The following is a 20,844-nucleotide window of genomic DNA, read 5'->3' on the forward strand; positions in this document are numbered from 1 at the left end:
AGGGTTTGTTACAATCTAGGTTTAATGTGGGTTTGTCCCCTCACACATATTAACCACCACTTAGACATGAATTAGAGTTCAAGAAACATGAAAAGATTACTTTTACTTTCATTCATTAAAGAATATTGAATAAAATTTATACTTCCAACAATAGTTTCAAAAGTGATTTTCATTCAAAATAAGTTTTCACAAGAGAGACATACAAATCACCTTTGTAGTCAAAAATGATTTTTAAAAGAGACATACCTTAAATCCCGTTAAAATATACCAAACGTAAGCTCCATGCTTCGAAGAATAATTCTACATCTAATTGGGGTTTGTATGACCAATAAACTATAGATATTCACCAAATTTGCAGCTACTGTTCATAGTTGGAAACGCACAGCTACAGTATCTAAATCCGATCTTCACCGTTCACATTTAAGACCTATATGTTGGGACCACTCAGTTAAAATTTGGGCTTGATCCAACGGTTAGATAAGCAGAGAAAGTCAATTTAATATGGCTGGTTGGAGGAAATTCTACAGCAAAAATACTAGAGTTTTGTTTTTAATAAAGTGCATCTAAACCAATCCTATTTCATGATTCTACCAATTATTCCATGTCTAAAACATAATAATAATTCCATATATCCATAAAAGTGAGAGGATGTTACCTTTTTGAAGAAATCCCAAAGCTTCATCCCATATTTGACCTTGAATGAAGTTTCCACAATCTATCGATTTCATATAACGATTCGGTGTTAACCTAGTGATTAGCTAAGATAATTAACTTAGGGATTTGAGTAAAAACTCACCTTAGAGATATGATATATAGATCATAAAAACCCTCTCCTTGGACGTTTTGGGTTGTATTTATAGGTTATTACAAAGGCTTGGGCTTTAAAACGTAATCCTACAACAATCGGGATTTCAATTTTACACAGCTTCAGTAAATCGGTCATTGGGCTGCGTAATATATTTTTGAAAATGTATTTTAATTGTCTACAACTTTTATATTTTGACGTTTTCCAAATGTCAAACGCAAATACCCGAAAATTGGACATAACTGGAAACTGTCTCAAACTTGACGAATTTAAAGATTTCTAAGGAACTTCCTTATCTCATTTGACCCCGAAAAGATTATTTAACACCATTATCCATCCCAAAGGGATCCAAAACGTTAAAATGACATCTAAACCCCAATTATTTCACAATGACACCTAACTCGGATTTACGGGATGTTACAAAATAGGAATTTCAACTGCACACATTATGTTTGAAAACTAGACATGCTTTCTCCTATCAATTTCACAACGCATACAATCAACCAATCAAAGTCTAACTCAAGTAGACCGTAACCTCAACTATAGAGCTGGAACAATGCAGATTACTCCGCTATAGGCTTTCCCTTCCGTAATGCCTCGGAACGCTCAAAGTCTAGCAATTAAGATGCTAAATAACTCACAATCACTCTAGTCAACAATATCAATCTAAAGAAAACCTTTCCTTTTTACCCCATTCTAATGGGTGAATGATTACTAGGCATAAATCATCCTAACATTGGTCTTAGCAACCACAAATTATCAATTTATAAGATTATTCAATCAAGTTATCACTTACAAGCAGTTTCTATGGTCAAGCTACCATTTTTACGAAACCGTAATTCTCAATTCACTTAGTTCATGCCTCTAATGATTCAATTCTTGATTAGAAAATGATTACCCAAGCCATTAGATGATAAACACACAATAACAATCATAACTCGCCAACTATTCAAAGTCTATTAAGTTCTAGGGTTACTATTCCAAATTCGACATTGTAGACCCACGAAAGGGATGATAATCATAGAGATGAAAGCGTAAAGATGGAAGGAATGGTTGAGACTTACCTCTCAAGGATATTCTTGCCCTAGCTTAGAATTTCGCCCTAGGTTCTTATTGGGAACTATTTTGGAGTTTTATGAGTAAAGAATTCGGACTAAGTGTTTTAAAACACGGCTATTGTTTTTCGTCGACGGCTGCGGCGGTCCCGCCGTGGTGGACCATACCAAAACCGTCCCTCCGCTGTGGAAATCTTGGCCCCGCTGCAGTGGCCTCGCTATAGCGGTCCAGTGCCCTTCATAGCGTACACCCTATTTCCCAACTGACCGCGGCGGCGAGAGGGCCGCCGCTTTAGCGGTCCCATCGTAGCGGTACTTTGCCGCTACAGCGGTTCCACTGAGGCAGTGAGCTCGCTAAATACCATAGTTTTACACTCTACGACACAACACTTCTTCCAAGGCCCCACAAACATAAACAAAACATGCATATTAATGTGAAAATACCATACGGACTCACCCGTGGCCTCAGAATCTCCAACGGAGGTCTAATTTCCTATGTCACCCCCAATGGACTCAATAACATCAAACAATAATCACAAATAAACCAATTTCCCAGCTGTTAAGCTTCTACATTTGAGTTTTTATCAGCTCGCTCTACCATTGGAAGGGTTCTATTTGGTAGGGTGATCCAAGATTTTCCATAAAGACCGGGAGGGTCGTTACAATTAAACACATAAAACGTGGATAATTTAGGATCTTTTAGGTAGTAACTTTTTTTTATTTTGTACTAAGTTAGGAGAACCGATAGTAAAAAAACAAATATGTTGTAGTTATTGGTTTTTCAATGTCTAATCAAGTAACTGATTTGCTTAATTGCAAAATCCTTAAACTAAACATCTTTTCGCTTGATTGTGTCCCTTCGAAATAGAATATTGAACTTAAAATCATAGTTATTCAACTCTTTCATGATGAAAGATGAAAATTTATTAAATGAGAGAGCATTGAGGCATAGATTCTATTTGGGGGTGTCAAATGAGCGGGTTGGGCTGAAATTGGGTCCATCAAAATTGGTTGATATAATAAATGTGTTGGGCTAACATTGACCCAAAAGTTACTTGGACTAAAATGGGTTGAGCTGAAATCGGCTATGTTATGATCTGCCCAACTTTGACCTAATAATTTAACTGATTCCTTTCTGCTAAAATTAATCAATTTCAATTTATTTATTTTTTGGAAAATTAATCAACTCTCTCCATCAATAAACTCATACAGCCAACCCAAAACTTCAATATAAATCAGTTACTAATGAGTTGCGGAACGCACAACATGAAATAAGAGAAACAGAACCATTATAGGACATGCAACTTACATATATAAGTACTAAGGCTTGCTATGATAATCAACAACCTCAGTATCAGTAGCATACTGCGAGTGCTGAACAATCAATACAGACCGCGAGTGCTGAACATTGAATTAATCCATTCTTCTTTCTCCTTCTCAGAATCAGGAATAAAATACATAGTATCACGACTCGTAGACAACTCAAAAGAAAATCATTTAAAACAACATATACTAACAAACCTGTAATAGTCAAATCTCTCAATCAAACAAGTATATAAACAACTACAAGTACAAGAACTAATTGATTTTACCATTTTGTAAAAACTCCATACTTAGTTAAAGCTAACAACATAACAACAACAATGTTAATGTACCATTGCAATAGCCATAGTGGTTTCAATATAATACAACTACAATTATAGTAGAGCCTAGCTAAACACACTCATAATCTACTAAAACCTATCCAATGCCCAATTCATTGTAAGCTTGTACAATGAAATAACTGAAAATACATATTTAAAACATCGCTTGACTTTTCGATTTCTCGATGAAATCTTCAACAATTAGCCTTAGTAAACTGCACAAGTTGCATTGCAATTATCACTAATCAAGTGGTGATCCACTAGGAATCAACTACATTAGGAAAAAAAGAAAAGAACGGGTTTGTTACTGGATAGATATATTTCATGCTCAGATAGGAGAATAACAAAGAGAGAGAAAACAGTAAAGAGAAGGACACAAATGAAGAAAGATTATATTAAAAAAGGGTAAGATTATACTCACGATAGCAATATTGTTTCCCTTAAATCAATGATGTAATACAAGTTCGTGAATACACACTACAACACAATGGATACATTTTGTAATACAAATTACTTAATACAAAGCTTTTGCATATTTACATACTTTTACCAACCAGATAATATACAATTTACTGAATACACATACTTTTACCAACAAGGTAATACAATTTACTAATACAAACTACACCATATTGACATAAATATCTTTTTACCAGACAGTACAACTATTCACAAGTCTTTTACTAACAACATAAGAAATAATTAAATAATCCATGCATAACAAATAAACAAACATGAAGACCGGTATTAATCAATTATTTGGCTACCAGAGTATGTTCTTTTTTAGAAACTGAGAATACAAAGAATATCACTTGCCAAAGTTAATAACTGGTTCAAGAACAAACATCGAGGGAAAATGTGATTAACCCCCTTCAAAGTGCAGGACCATTTTGTAATGAATATGAAACAAAAGACATTTAGAAAGATGTCGATAGAATGACATCATTGTATCAATTATTAAGGATCACCTAGTTGAGACTAGAGAAATGTAGATAGAACTCATATTGAAAGTAAATGAGGATTCACACATTATCTTTGACTCAAAATAGGTATACATAGTTAAATTTTTTTACAAAAGATACGATGATACTAAATTTGTCCCATTATACTATCTGTACATTGTAGTGGTATTTAAATTCCTAATCGGAATGTGGAAATAGCTCTGCCTCTGGAGAAGATAATGTGTACAACTTGTGGCTGACTATGGTGTTAAAAGAAAATAAATATCTTTTCCTGGAGGGTTGGTGTGACAATGTTTACATCAAAATTATACCAGTGCTTCAGATTTTTCACCGTCTACTCGAAGCTAGATGAAATTCACTATGTTCAGATATCAAGTTTATGTCTATTTGCAATTCTTGAACACCACGAGGGAATCCACTTAACATCCAATCACTGCTCTGGATTCAGTGGTCTATCTTGCTACACAAGACTCAAAATGCATTTCTATTAATAATAAATGCACAGGCTTAGCTTTTTTTTACATTAGCATAGACGTCACATTAGATGTTTGAATTTACATAATGTTACAAACACAAGATGCAAGCTATTATAAGCTATGCGTCCACCAAACAATGTATGGAGGGACCTGGTTGAGTGTCAGTTCACTTATGCAATGCAGTAAGTAAAGAAGGAAAGTTTTACCGTGGAAAACTCCTTGCTCAAGGGATTAAAAACCACAACCTACACCAGCAGGATTTCAACTCTACTACACGAGCAACTTCGAGTTAAAACTCTGTCATAAGCTAGGAATTAACTCCCATAATCCCTCACCCTTACAATAATACTTATGCAACCTAGGAACTAACTCCCATAGTCCCTCAACCTTTTCAATACTCCAATTGCAAGCACCTCTACTTGACTAACTCTAGCCAAGGAAACTAATACACCTAGAGTCACTCTAGCCTAGTGTTACACCCCAGAAATTTTTCGTTAACGTACAGTGAGTAGACTAACGAAGGGCACGACGTATACGATGCTTTAATAAATAAGAAATACCATTTGATGATTTTAAATATGATTTCAAAGACATTTGAGGTAGGAGATGAAAGTTGTTAAGGAAAGCAAGGTATATGTTGCGTGTTGGGCAGATATTATGAGTATCGAATAAATAGTGGCTTAATGATGTTTTGGAGAAGAGTTATAATGTTCCCTAGATTGTTAACGAGGTGTTAAACAAGTATCAAGAAGGTCCCATGAGGATTTGAGATTAAACGAAGTGACGAGAACAAGATCAGTGAAAGGATAAGTTATATGGTCGATTATATGGTTCGTATAATGAACCGCAGAATCGTCACAGTGAAGTCCCTCACTAATGGGATTATACAGTCACTTATACGGACCGTATAAAATTATACGGACCGTATAATGTGCCGTATAATGGTCACAGAATGAGTTGTTGACGGGTTGATTTCACGGTCCCTTATACAGACCGTATAAATTTATATGGACCGTATAATGTGCCGTCAAATTGACACAGAAAGGGATGCTTGTTGAAGAAATTTCACGGTCACTTATACGGACCGTATAAGTGTCCGTATAATTTTGTCGGGACATATTTTTAAAAGTTGATATAAGGACCTCAACACATTTATTTCATTTCATTTTTCTTCTACACAACTCAAGAATTCTCTAGAACCTTCCACACACTCCATATACAAGAACTCATGAGAAATTGATGATCAACTTCATCAAATCAACAAAACTAAGTGTGAGAAACACATCAAAGTTCATCCAAGTCAAGAAATTCCATGGGAAGTGGAACTAGGGTTTTGCTCAAGTGAAGTATTTCCACTTAAAGTTCATTCCCACACCATCTAAGGTAAGTTTTATGGTATTTATATGTTATTTAAGGTGTTGAAAAGTTGAAACACTTGGATTGTAGAAGGGTATAGAAAATGGGTTATGAATATGGGAATAGTGACATTTTGAGTAGTAGTTTGGAGTGAATCATGAATATTGATGTGTGGTGATTATGAGTAAGCTATAAATTATATTTAGAACATGCGGTAAGTATTATATGTGAGAGAACTCAATAGTGAACCATGACAATGATTATGGAGGAATTGAAGTGAAATTGTGAAATGTGGGTAATGAAGATGAATGATGATTGTTGCCTATAATATTGTGAATGTTGTTATTGACGTTTGGGAGTTGATATATGATATTGAGAAAGTAGTATAAATAAATGAGACGTTGCTCAAATTTCTCTAGCTTAGTTCAAACGCGCTTACATTATTGAGTATCTAATATGAGTATCAACTTTCTTGAAGGTAGAAACACGAGCAACGAAGAAGAACGATCAAACGGTAGAATAGCTAAAAGAAAGAGGTATGTAAGGCTAAAAATTTCCTTCTAAGGCATGAATCTTTCTAATTTTCCACAATCTTCCTAAATAACGGAAATTATGAGTCCACGACCATAAAAATCTACTTATGCGCATGATAAAGAAAGGAGACACGATAAGAGCATGTTAATGACGATGATGAATATAAGTATGAAGAATCCTAGAGTAATATAAGATGTTCATGAAGCTAATGATGCTAAGTATAGTTCTATTGATGATTTTTCTTTGTATACACTCACCTTAAAACGCTAGTTCCTCCAAGGTGAGACATGACGATTATGATCACTCCATAACGTAGTCGGGAGTTCACGACCTTATGTTACCTCGACATAGCCATGGTTACCTCCCAGTTCTAATGTAAGATTAATGATGAATTTATGATGATGTTAAGTTATGATAAGATTATGGTATGCCTACTAGATGTGTAATAATGATGAGTTTATGATTGATTGTATTACGATACGATTCCACCGTGCCTAGTTGGCTGGGCATGGCACCGTGAAGGCGGGCTGCATATGATTCCGCCGTGCCTAAATGGCCGGGCATGTCACCGTTAAGGCGGGCTGCTATGTTTACACAGAGCCTAGAAGGCCGGGCATTATCACCACTAGTGGGCGGCATATGATGGTTATTCGGATGCGGGTTAACGATGATGATTTATATGATACGACGATGTATGCGCTATGATGATACATTTACTATGATTATATATATGATGTATGTATGAAATGTATCCAGCCTTAAACGTGACGCAGGTTGTATCTTCATCTTATGACTTATGATTTCTCTATCACGTTCATTTCATTCATGCCTTACATACTCAGTACAATATTCGTACTGACGTCCGTTTTCTTTGGAGGCTGTGTTCATGCCCACAGGTAGACAGGGAGACGGTGCAGATCCATAGGGCTATTAGCAGATTTACTGGAGCACTCCATTATTCCGGTGGTGCTATTTGGTTGATTCTTTTGTGTATATATATATATATATATATATATATATATATATATATATATGTATTTTGGGCACGGCGGGATCTTGTCCCGTCCATATCTAGTACTGTAGTAGAGGCTCATAGATACGCATGTGTGGGTAGTATGGTCTCACCATGTTACTATTTTATCTATATTATTATTTTGATAGCCGAAGGGCTTATGTATATGAAAGTAATTATGTTTCCAAATGAAAAATGGTTTTCCTATGATTCGAGTATTATATTAATGAATGTACGCTTAATGAGTATGATAAGAAATAGAATGAGTAGTGCTCGGTGGTTAGCCCCGGGTACCCGTCATGGCCCCTAGTCGGGTCATGACAAAAGTGGTAACAGAGCAGTTCAGTCCTATGAAGTGTCTACGAGCCGTGTCTAGTAGTGTCTTGTTTATGGTGTGTTGCACGCCACACTAATAAACAAGTGGCTACAAGGCATTTTGGAAAAATGACCATCTTTTATCTTAAGAGATCGTGCGATAGAGCTGTGTTATAAGATTATCTCCTCCTTAATAGTGTGCTATGATTTCAGAAATGCCGCCGAAGGGAAAAGCTACAGCCGCCCAGAAGGGCAAGACTACGATGAAAAGACGGGTAGAAAGAGAGCCGCCAACGAATGTAGAAGAGGGCGAGTCACATAATATGGCCCCATCTATTACTTCCTCCACTCCGCCCAATTTAGAAGAACAAGAGGGGGCTTCAGCTCCAGCTACTATGCCTCTAGTTCCTCCACCGGTTACTTCAGGTCAACAAGTGACCGAGGCTATTCATCTATTAACGCAGTTAGTTGCCGCCCAGGCATAGCGGCAGAATACGGGTCCGGTTCAGAGTTCGAGAGCTTCGGGTTCTCAGTTTGGGGGTGATCATAGTCAGAGGATACCACCAGTGCCGCGAAGTAGTCAGTGCGGTAAATTACATTCAGGGCTATGTCGCCAGGGCATAGATGCTTGCTATGTTTGTGGACAGATTGGGCACTTGATGTGACATTGCCCTTCGAGGTATGGCAGAGGTGGGGCTCAGCCCACAGGATCTGCAGCTGGTTCCTCTTCAGTGCGCCCGGTAGGACAGACTCCCTAGATTTCAGCAGGCCGAGGTAGAGGTAGAGGGGGAGCATCTACTTAAGGTGGCACTCAGCCCTGTATGTATGCTTTAGCCGGACGACAGGATCTTGAGTCCTCCCCAGATGTGGTTACAGGTACATTATCAGTATTTTCCCATGATGTGTATGCCTTGATAGATCTGGGTTCTACCGTATCTTATATTACTCTGTATGTTGCTGGTCGTATTGGGGTGAAACCTGAGCCAATAAAACCTTTTGAGGTATCTACTCCGGTTGGTGATCCCGTGATAGCTAGACAAGTGTATAAAAATTATGTAATTGTGATATGCGACCGCCAGAATAAGGTTGATTTAGTTGAGCTAAAAATGTTAGATTTCGATGTAATTATAGGTATGGATTGGTTGGCTTCATGTTATGCTAATGTTGATTGCCGAATGAAAGTAGTTCGATTTCAATTTCCGGGAGAGCCCGTGTTTGAATGGAAGGGTAATACAGCCTCTCCAAAAGGTAGGTTTATTTCCTACCTTAAGGAAAGGAAGATGATAGCTAAGGGCTATATTTATCACTTAGTCCGAGTTCATGACACCGAAACAAAGTCACTAACTTTTCAATCCTTTTCGGTAGTAAATGAATTCCCGAACGTATTTCCAGATGAACTTCCAGGTCTTCCACCGGAAAGAGAGATTGATTTTTCCATTGATGTGTTGCCGGACACCAAGCCTATCTCTATCCCTCCTTACCGAATGGCTCCGGCAGAATTGAAAGAATTAAAGGCACAGTTGAAAGATTTGCTTGAGAAGGGGTTTATTAGACCCGGTTCATCACCGTGGGGAGCACCAGTCCTATTCGTGAGAGAGAAAGATGGTTCCTTATGAATGTGTATCGATTATAGGCAATTGAACAAGGTGACGATAAAGAACAAATATCCTCTCCCGAGGATTGATGATTTGTTTGACCAACTAAAAGGTGCCAAGTGGTTTTCCAAGATAGAATTGAGGTCAGGATATCACCAAGTGAGAGTTAAAGAAGAAGGCATTCCCAAAACAGCTTTCAGAACGAGATATGACCATTATGAATTCCCGGTGATGTCATTTGGGTTGACTAATGCTCCGGTAGTGTTCATGAATTTGATGAATAATGTATTTAGGCCTCTCTTGGACTTATTCGTAATAGTATTCATTGACTATATTCTGGTATACTCTCGCATAGAATCAGAACATGCAGACCATTTACGTATTGTTCTAGGGATTCTTCGAACCCGAGAATTATATGCAAAATTTTAAAGTGCGAGTTTTGGCTGAATTCTGTGACATTTCTGGGTCATGTTATTTCAGATGATGACATTTGAGTTGATACCCAGAAAATTGAAGCTGTGAAGACTTGGCCAAGGCCTACGACGCCTACAAAAGTCCGTAGTTTTCTAGGATTGGCAGGGTACTATAGAAGGTTCGTAGAGGGATTTTCCTCTATTTCATCCCCATTGACGAATTCGTAGAGGAATTTTCCTCTATTTCAGCCCCATTGACGAAGCTAACCCAAAAGTCAGCTAAGTTTCAGTGGAATGATGCTTGTGAACGTAGCTTCCAAGAGTTGAAGGACAAATTAACTTCAGCTCCAGTCTTAAGACTCCCAGAAGAGCTAGATGTCTATGTTGTATATTGTGATGCTTCCAGTGTTGGGCTAGGCTATGTGTTGATGCAACATGGTAAGGTGATTGCATATGCTTCACGATAATTACGGAAACATGAGAAAAATTATCCAACCCATGATCTGGAATTGGCCGCAGTGATTCATGCATTAAAGATGTGGAGACATTACTTGTATGGTGTGCATGTTGACATCTATACAGATCACAAGAGCCTTCAATACATTTTCAAACAAAAGGAGTTAAATCTTCGGCAGAGGCGGTGGTTAGAATTATTGAAAGATTATGATGTGAGTATTTTATACCACCCCGGAAAGGCAAATGTAGTAGCTAATGCGCTTAGCCGCCGATCAATGGGTAGCCTATGCGAAGTTCCTCCGGAAAAGAAAGAATTGATTCATGAGCTCCACCAACTAGCTAATCTTGGAGTACATGTAATTGATTCGGGTAGTGCGGGGATCGGTATCAATGATCCCACAGTTTCGTCCCTGAATATGGAAGTAAAAGAGCGTCAATATAAAGATCCTCATTTGAGCTATTACAGAGACACATTTCATGAAAAAAAGAAGTCTCCCTTTGAAACTTCTATGGATGGAATTCTTAGATACCGAGGCAGGCTATGTGTTCCAAATGTTGCAGAATTGCGCCATCGAATTCTAGAAAAAGGTCATTACTCTCGGTATTCTATTCACCCAGGTGCAACAAAGATGTATCATGATCTCAAGTTGATATATTAGTGGGATGGCATGAAGAGAGACATATCAGAATTTGTAGCTCAAAGTCTAAATTGCCAGCAAGTGAAAATTGAACATCAAAAGCAGGAGGATTATTGCAAGCAATGGAGATCCCTACTTGGAAATGGGAAGTGATCAACATGGATTTTATTGTGGGGTTACCTCATTCCCGAGGCAAGTATGATTCTATATGAGTGATTGTGGATAGATTGACAAAAACAGCTCATTTTCTTCCAGTCAGAACCACATATTCAGCAGAAGATTATGCAAGGTTGTATCTCAAGGAGATTGTGCGACTCCATGGTATTCCGATATCCATTATCACAGATAGAGGAGCACAATTTACAGCCAAGTTCTGAAAATCCTTGTTAGAAGGTTTAGGTACTCAATTAATGCTTAGCACGACATTTCATCCGCAGACTGATGGGCAAGCCGAACGTACCATTCATACCTTGGAAGATATGCTACGAGCATGTGTTCTAGATTTCGGTGGTAGTTGGGATGACCACTTACCCCTTATTGAGTTTGCATATAATAACAGCTACTATTCCAGTATTCAAATGGCTCTGTATGAAGCTTTATATGGAAGGAAGTGTAGATCCCCAATTGGATGGTTTGAAATAGGAGAAGTACAGTTAATAGGCCCTGAGTTGATTCAACAAGCGTTAGAAAAAGTCAAGGTGATCCGAGAACGATTATTGACATCCCAAAGTGGCCAAAAATCTTATACGGATAACCGCCGGCGAGCTTTAGAGTTTCAAGTTGATGATTGGGTATTTTTAAAGGTGTCACCAATGAAAGGTGTGATGAGATTTGGCAAGAAAGGGAAGTTAAGTCCTCGATACATTGGACCCTACAAGATTATCCACAAGGTGGGTCAAGTAGCTTATGAATTGGACTTTCCTCCAGAACTTGAATTGGTTCATCCAGTTTTCCATGTTTCAATGCTCTGCAAGTGTGTTGGAGATCCTACTAGAATTGTCCCAATAGATGATGTTCAAGTGACAGAAAAGCTAGTCTATGAAGAAGTGCCCATTGCCATATTAGACAGGGAAGTACGAAGACTTCGAAATAAGGAAGTAGCCTCAGTTAAAGTCTTATGGCGAAATAACAACCGAGAAGAAATGACTTGGGAAGCCGAAGAGAGTATGAAATTCAAATACCCGCATTTATTTCAGTCCTCAGAAGAACTCCACGATGAAACATCGAGACCATGAAGTATGTATGCTTTCTCTTTATGCATATGGGTCGTGTGTGGCCAGCTTATGTCATTATTGTGTTATGGCCCTGTGAGGCAATGTTATTGTTGGCTGTTGTGATAGGATGGTAGTGCCATATTACAAGGGAAATTCTGACGAAATTTTAGTAGAATTCCCGAGTACTTAACATTCGAGGACGAATGTTACAAAAGGGGGGAAGAATGTTACACCCCGAAAATTTTTCGTTAACGTACAGTGAGTAGACTAACAAAGGGCACGACGTATACGATTCTTTAATAAATAAGAAATACCATTTGATGATTTTAAATTAGATTTCAAAGACATTTGAGGTAGGAGATGAAAGTTGTTAAGGAAAGCAAGGTATATGTTGCGTGTCGGGAAGAAATTACGAGTATCGAATTAATGGTGGCTTAATAATGTTTCGGAGAAGAGTTATAATGTTCCCTAGATTGTTAACGAGGTGTTAAACAAGTATCAAGAAGGTCCCATGAGGATTTGAGATAAAACGAAGTGACGAGAACAAGATCAGTGAAAGGATGAGTTATATGGTCGATTATACGGTCCGTAGAATGGACCGCAAAATCGTCACGGTGAAGTCCCTCACTGATGGGATTATACGGTCACTTATACGAACCGTATAATGTGCCGTATAATGGTCGTAGAATGAGTTGTTGACGGGTTGATTTCATGGTCACTTATACGGACCGTATAAATTTATATGGACCGTATAATGTGCTGTCAAATTGACACATAAAGGGATGCTTGTTGAAGAAATTTCACGGTCACTTATACAGACTGTATAAATTTATACGGACCGTATAAGTGTCCGTATAATTTTGTCGACACATATTTTTAAAAGTTGATATAAGGACCTCAACACATTTATTTCATTTCATTTTTCTTCTACACAACTCAAGAATTCTCTAGAACCTTCCACACACTCCATATACAAGAACTCATGAGAAATTGATGATCAACTTCATCAAATCACCAAAACTAAGTGTGAGAAACACATCAAAGTTCATCCAAGTCCAGAAATTCCATGGGAAGTGGAACTAGGGTTTTGCTCAAGTGAAGTATTTCCACTTAAATTTCATTCCCACACCATCTAAGGTAAGTTTTATGGTATTTACATGTTATTTAAGGTGTTGAAAAGTTGAAACACTTGGATTGTAGAAGGGTATTGAAAATGGGTTATGAATATGGGAATAGTGACATTTTGAGTAGTAGTTTGGAGTGAATCATGAATATTGATGTGTGGTGATTATGAGTAGCCTATAAATGATATTTAGAATATGCGGTAAGTATTATATGTGAGAGAACTCAATAGTGAACCATGACCATGATTATGGAGGAATTGAAGTGAAATTGTGAAATGTGGGTAATGAAGATGAATGATGATTGTTGCCTATAATATTGTGAATGTTGTTATTGATGTTTGGGAGTTGATATATGATATGGATAAAGTAGTATAAATAAAGGAAACGCTGCTCAAATTTCTCTAGCTTAGTTCAAACGCGCTTATGTTATCGAGTATCTAATATGAGTATGAACTTTCTTGAAGGTAGAAACGCGAGCAACGACGAAGAACGATCAAACGGTAGAATAGCTAAAAGAAAGAGGTATGTAAGGTTAAAACTTTCCTTCTAAGGCATGAATCTTTCTAATTTTCCACAATCTTCCTAAATAAAGGAATTTATGAGTCCACGACCATAAAAAGCTACTTATGCGCATGATAAAGAAAGGAGACACGATATGAGCATGTTAATGACGATGATGAATATAAGTATGAAGAATCCTAGAGTAATATAAGATGTTCATGAAGCTAATGATGCTAAGTATAGTTCTATTGATGATTTTTCTTTGTATACACTCACCTTAAAACGCTAGTTCCTCCAAGGTGAGACATGACGATTATGATCACTCCATAACGTAGTCGGGAGTTCACGACCTTATGTCACCTCGACATAGCCATGGTTACCTCCCAGTTCTAATGTAAGATTAATGATGAATTTATGATGATGTTAAGTTATGATAAGATTATGATATGCCTACGAGATGTGTAATAATGATAAGTTTATGATTGATTGTATGACGATACGATTCCACCGTGCCTAGTTGGCTGGGCATGTCACCGCGAAGGCGGGCTGCATATGATTCCGCCGTGCCTAAATGGCCGGGCATGTCACCGTTAAGGCGGGCTGCTATGTTTACACCGAGCCTAGAAGGCCGGGCATTATCACCACTAGTGGGCGGCATATGATGGTTACTCGGATGCGGGTTAACGATGATGATTTATATGATACGACGATGTATGCGCTATGATGATACATTTACTATGATTATATATATGATGTATGTATGAAATGTATCCAGCCTTAAAAGTGACGCAGGTTGTATCTTCATCTTATGACTTATGATTTCTCTATCACGTTCATTTCATTCATGCCTTACATACTCAGTACAATGTTCGTACTGACGACCATTTTCTTTGGACGCTGTGTTCATGCCCACAGGTAGACAAGGAGACGGTGCAGATCCATAGGGGCTATCAGCAGATTTACAGGAGCACTCCATTATTCCGGAGGTGCTATTTGGTTGATTATTTTGTGTGTGTGTATATATATATATATATATATATATATATGTATTTTGGGCACGCCGGGGTCTTCTCCCGTCCATATGTCTAGTACTCTCGTAGAGGCTCGTAGATACATATGTGTGGGTAGTATGGTCTCACAATGTTACTATTGTATCTATATTATTATTTTGATAGCCGAAGGGCTTATGTATATGAAAGTAATTATGTTTCTAAATGAAAAATTGTTTTCCTATGATTAGAGTATTATATTAATGAATGTACGCTTAATGAGTATGATAAGCAATAGAATTAGTGGTTCTCGGTGGTTAGCCCCGGGTACCCGTTATGGCCTCTAATCGGGTCGTGACACCTAGTGTACCACTCAAATGCACCCTTTGAGAATTCAACCTGTGTCTAATTCTAGCCATCCACACACTAATACACTTGGACTAAATCTAGGCTAGTGTACCACTCAAGAGCTTGTGGAAGCAACCTTGATTCTTTAAGCCACCTACTCACAGCTTCCTTAAAGAGAAAAGTAGGTTTACAGTTTTAGTACAAATGACAAAGCTCAACAACTTGAGAACTTGAAGTATCTTCCTTTGTAACGAGCGAGCCCTTCAATCTGTTGTAGCTTTGTCTTGGATGGAGCTTGAATAACCTTGTGACGACTAAGCTTTTGTTGTGAATTTAGGTTTTTTCAAAACACCCAAAAAAGAACTTTTAACATGTTGCTTTTATATAAAACTGCTGTACAATGAACAATTGCTGCTTTATAGCTATGGCTGTTGATTGTACGGACCGCTGTAGCTATCGACTTATATGAAGAGAGCAACTGGAGGACCGGGTCTCATTCTGGTTCTTCATAGTTTGACAATCATCAAAACATGGAATATGACAATTTCCCCCTTTTTGATGATGACAAACTTAGATGCGCTATTCCCCTTAAGAAGTTAGATGCCACTTGTTCCCCTAGCTGCTATTTCACCTTGAGAGCTAAATCCCACTTGTTCCCCCTGCGATGCAAACCATTTTCTTTAAGAAGAAACATAGCAACGTATTTCCAGTGACACATACTACAAGTGACACCTGGTCTTCTTTCCTTTTACGCCATTTCCCAATTAAAAGCATGACACAATGTGATCTTCCCTTACATTTCTCCATCTTCCCCTTACTATATTTTTATATTCTCCCTTTTGGCATCAACAAAAAGGACAGTTAGAATCGGCAAAAAGAAGTTCAGCATTACTTACTTAGAGCCACACAAGCAGCACAACCATGGGTGTGAGAGAGACAAGCAAGCACATAGTTTGGCACAAGACAGAGTAGATGCCCAGAATATTAATACAATAATCAAATACATAGTAGTCAGATCAAATATGCATAAAAGAAAAAATGTCATCTGTACCAGAATATTGTCATGCAAAAATAGGAGAGAGAAAGAAAAAAGAAAAAAAAATAATCAAGGGAAGGCATAGGAAGGGATTTTGGTTTGGACACTTAAGGAATTTGAGGCTTCTGGGACTTTGAGTTAGCGCTATGAGTAATCTATCCACTCGGTCACTATTGATACGCTGATCTTGAAGCATCTGGTCCTTAAGCTCGTCCACTTTCTGTGTCAGCCTCTCATTTTCAGCTTTAAGCTTCCCAATTTCAATTTTTGCAGCCTGTAGAGCACTTTAAGAGCCAACCTCTTTGTCCTTCACAGATAGTTGAGCTTGAAGAGTAGCATTCTCAGCTTTGACCCTTTCCAGTTCAGCAATGGCAATTTCTTGTGCCGCAAGCAGATTGGAGATTGTGGAAGCACTTCCACCTTTCTTAGGTAAGCATACACAATATTATAAAGTGGCCAAGGAGAACATTTTATTTTTAGATCCTTTGATAGCATTGCCAGTCTTGATCTTGAAATGCTTAAATACTTGGGTTAGAAAGAACCTATAAGGAAGCCCATGTTTCCCGTCTGGTGTATCCACTACCTTGATGATGTGCTTGATCATGATCGTAGGAAGATTTATGGGTTAGTAGTTGATCAAGGAGTCCATGAGCACCAGTTCAGCAATGGAGGCAACAATACGACTCTTAGCCCTTTGAAGCAACACTTGTTGACCAATTCAAAATTGAGTTGATATTCTAGTTTGATCTCCTTTTTGTTAAGTCTTGCCCTTGTACCCGCATCTTTTACCCCCTTTTTAGCTATCATGGCTTTGGAGTTACTTGAAGCTTCTATGTGTTACAATTCGCTTTTTACGCGGTCTTAAGGCATAAAAGGCTACTACGAATTCATTGGTGCTCTTTTGGACTTTGTTTTGAAAAAGAGTCGCCACCTAATTTTTAGAAAATTAGGAAAACCAGTTCGAAGGGTTTATTCAAATGCAGTGACAAAACCTTCGTGATCTAGAGTTTTAGGTAAGGGTTCTGGTGATCCCCTGGGGAAGGTGTTAGGCACCCCAGTATTAAGGATCTGTACTATACGGTTGACCTTTAAATTTCAGTGTATGAGTATTTGTTTAAACTGCTTATTTTGTGTTTGCTTTCCCCAAAAGAAAAGAATTGTCATGCATATCATGTTTTTTTTTTTGGGAAAAATTTTGAATATATTCCCATCATATATAGGGTATCGTAGTTCCGGATTTATAACATCCGCGTAGAAATAGTCTCCTTTAGGTATAAGGAATATATGTTTATAAAAGGAGAATGTTGAAGGGAGTCTTGGGTTATAAATTAAGTCCTTGTTATACTCATACACTTGGCTCGGGTTAATCCGTATTGGTACATTCAGCCTTATTCGGAATTATGTATTACGAATTGGTTTTATACGTTTATAAAGGCGTTTTCATGCTTAAAATGAGTATATCCCATTTGTAAATATTCGTTTAATGGGCCTGCTATAGGCCAAAACAACGTCATTTTTTAGGAGTCCCCTTTTGCACTTCAAGCAAAATAGATTTTTTGTAATTTCAAAAGAGAACACCTGATTTTGGGATTAAGACTGATCCCAACCTTGTCAAAAATTTACCAACTGTTTTTCAAGTCAAAATATATAAGTTGATGGGCATTTGACCCATTTATTGAAAGTGAAGGTGGAAAAGTCCCTTGATTGCGGTCGAAACTAATTGAGTTAAATAACTTAGTTTTGAAAAACCTTTGCTATAGAACGGGATGGCCATTTGAGATTTTGAGAAATCAGCTTGTTGTTTGAACAAAACAAATTTTTTGCTAAGTTCCAATTTTTAAACTCAGTTATATAAACGTTATGTCAAGTTCGTGGTTTTTTGAAAACTCGCATGGGGACCTTAAGTCGACTAAACGGCGTAAGAACCGTTGTCCTAAGACGTCTAATTCCAACCATAAATGTTTTTCCACTATAATACGGGTTTACATACACATCTTTTATGAATACATCAAATTAAAAATAAGTTTGCAAAATGCAAGGAGATAGGGTTAGACTAGGGGCGTACCAAGCCCTTAGTTTGGTCATTTTCAGCCATGATTAGGCCTTCTGCGCGCCTCGCTATCTTCCTTTTGTCTTCCCGGACTCTATTTTAAAGTAGTATTCCTACTTGGGCCTTAGGCCCAAGAGTGAGGTTCATGCATTTTTGACCCGAGTAGTCACGTGATAGGGGGATAGGGGGGAGGGGAGGGGGGGGGGGAAGATAAAGAAAACACCGGTTAGTTTATAATCGCAGAACTTATAGTTTATATATATGTATACATATGTATGTATACATATTAAACAAGATCATATAAAGTCTATACATACCCAATACCAGTTCCAAGAGTGGAGTTTTACTAGTTTGAGACTCGACATGGTATGGGGACTGGGTCCTTGCCCATATACCCGATGTCGCATAAGTTCCAAGGGGTTTCTAGGAACCCCAGGCATGGCTAACACCAGGAAAGGCTCGGACAACCCCAAACTACCATGACTCATTTCAAGATTAATGAACCCCAATTAGGACCATAGAGAGCATAGGACCTTTAGACATAAGAGAGACCAACTAAGCTCACACATAGCAAAGAACCAACAGCTGGCCAAAATATAGGAGACATATGTAAGGCATAACCATGAAGTGATTAGGCAAGGTTCAGCAGATCAGCCAAGGCACAACATGGGAATATTATTAGCATTTTCATAAAAAGGTTGAGAGAAGAAAAGACCACTGATAATATGGAAATATAGGTGAAGTAGGATCAACCCAAGAAAGTGAGTCACTCAGGCTCATTTTAGGGCCATGTCTTCATAGAATCAAGAAGCATACAAGACTGCTCTAGGCCAATTTTATAAACACAGGTAAATGACATTGAACTTGTTTTAAGCAAAATGATGTAGTCAATTATGTACGTGGGAACAACAACAATTGATCACAGTAGAAGGGCAATCTGGACAGGATCATACATTGATAGGGATAGGGACATGATGAAGGCTTAAGCAAAGTGCTATCTCCAGGACCAGATATCAACCAAAACAATTTTGTTCAGCAGAGAAAGCCTCGGACAAAGCAAGGCAAAGTAGAAATTTTTAACAAAGGAGATTAACATCAACAAAGACATGCAGCATTGTCACGAGTTCAGCACAATCATGAAGATGACACAAGGACCAACTTCTAGGTATATAATTAAGTGCAAGCTACAATAGTATGCAGGAAGTGGACAAGGTGGATGCCTAAGACTACATGGCCAAGTGAGACAAACAAGCAAGGTGATGCAGCTAAGAGAGCAAGCAAAGACAGGGAGCAAGTGACATGGCATGTCAAAAGAAAGGGGAGGGATTATGGATGTCAACATCAATCAAGCAAAAGAAAAAACCAGCAGACATGGAGTAATATAGGCAAACAACAAGTAAGGTGAAGGGATAAGTAAGTCAAGACTTATATGAGGGGAGACATACAAAACTCAACTAATGGCACAAATAGTGGCCCATTCAGGAAGGTGATAATCATGGCAACATTTTAAACAGGAAGGCTCAATGTGGTGGAAGACAAGACAAGGATGAGGCCCATACACATGATCGGTTGGTATAACTAAACATATACTGCAGCATCACAAAACTCAGAAAAAGAAGGACCAGTTGCATGGTCACAAAAGAAACTAGGCTAGATAGACTGCAGATGTGGAGTCTAGACACCTAACATCTTTCAAGGGCACTAGCTAATTCACAGGTCCAGGTTCAGGACTTAGTGGGCACACCCGGGATGCAGGCATGGTGAACATAGTGATCAACTTACATAGACATCCTATCTAAGTGAGAGGGATATGCTTACTAACTAGTCTGTACCTGGGCTGAAACAGGAGAAAGGCTTGACAAAGCACTATGCAGGTGATTAAATGCATATTGAAAGTTGTTTCAGATGAGGTATTGCACAAATAAGCAAGTATGCATGTGCAAGCAAGCTGAAATGCAAGGGGAGGGGGTAGGGGAGACACATGATCATACATGGAATGACACAACAAGGCATGGATGATTAATGCAAATGGATACAGGCAGGCTGTAAACTATGAGGAGGTATACAAAGAGATGAGGAAGGTATGCAGGATAGCAGGCAAGGAATACATGTCAATAATAGCACAGAGGGGATTAATCAGAGTAGTGTAGGAATAATGGAAGTAGTGACATACACAGAGGTCATAAGCAAGTCATGATAAAGCTAACATGATGTTCAAAGAAGATGGACTAGTCATGATGATGCTGAAAATAGACATGAGTGAGGAACTATTGAGCAGATGCAGGTGGAGACCAAGGGTGTAGAGGAAATTCTATGATAGTA

Source organism: Lycium barbarum, chromosome 5 (genome assembly GCF_019175385.1).
Source record: "Lycium barbarum isolate Lr01 chromosome 5, ASM1917538v2, whole genome shotgun sequence".
In the NCBI taxonomy this organism is placed as follows: Eukaryota; Viridiplantae; Streptophyta; class Magnoliopsida; order Solanales; family Solanaceae; genus Lycium; species Lycium barbarum.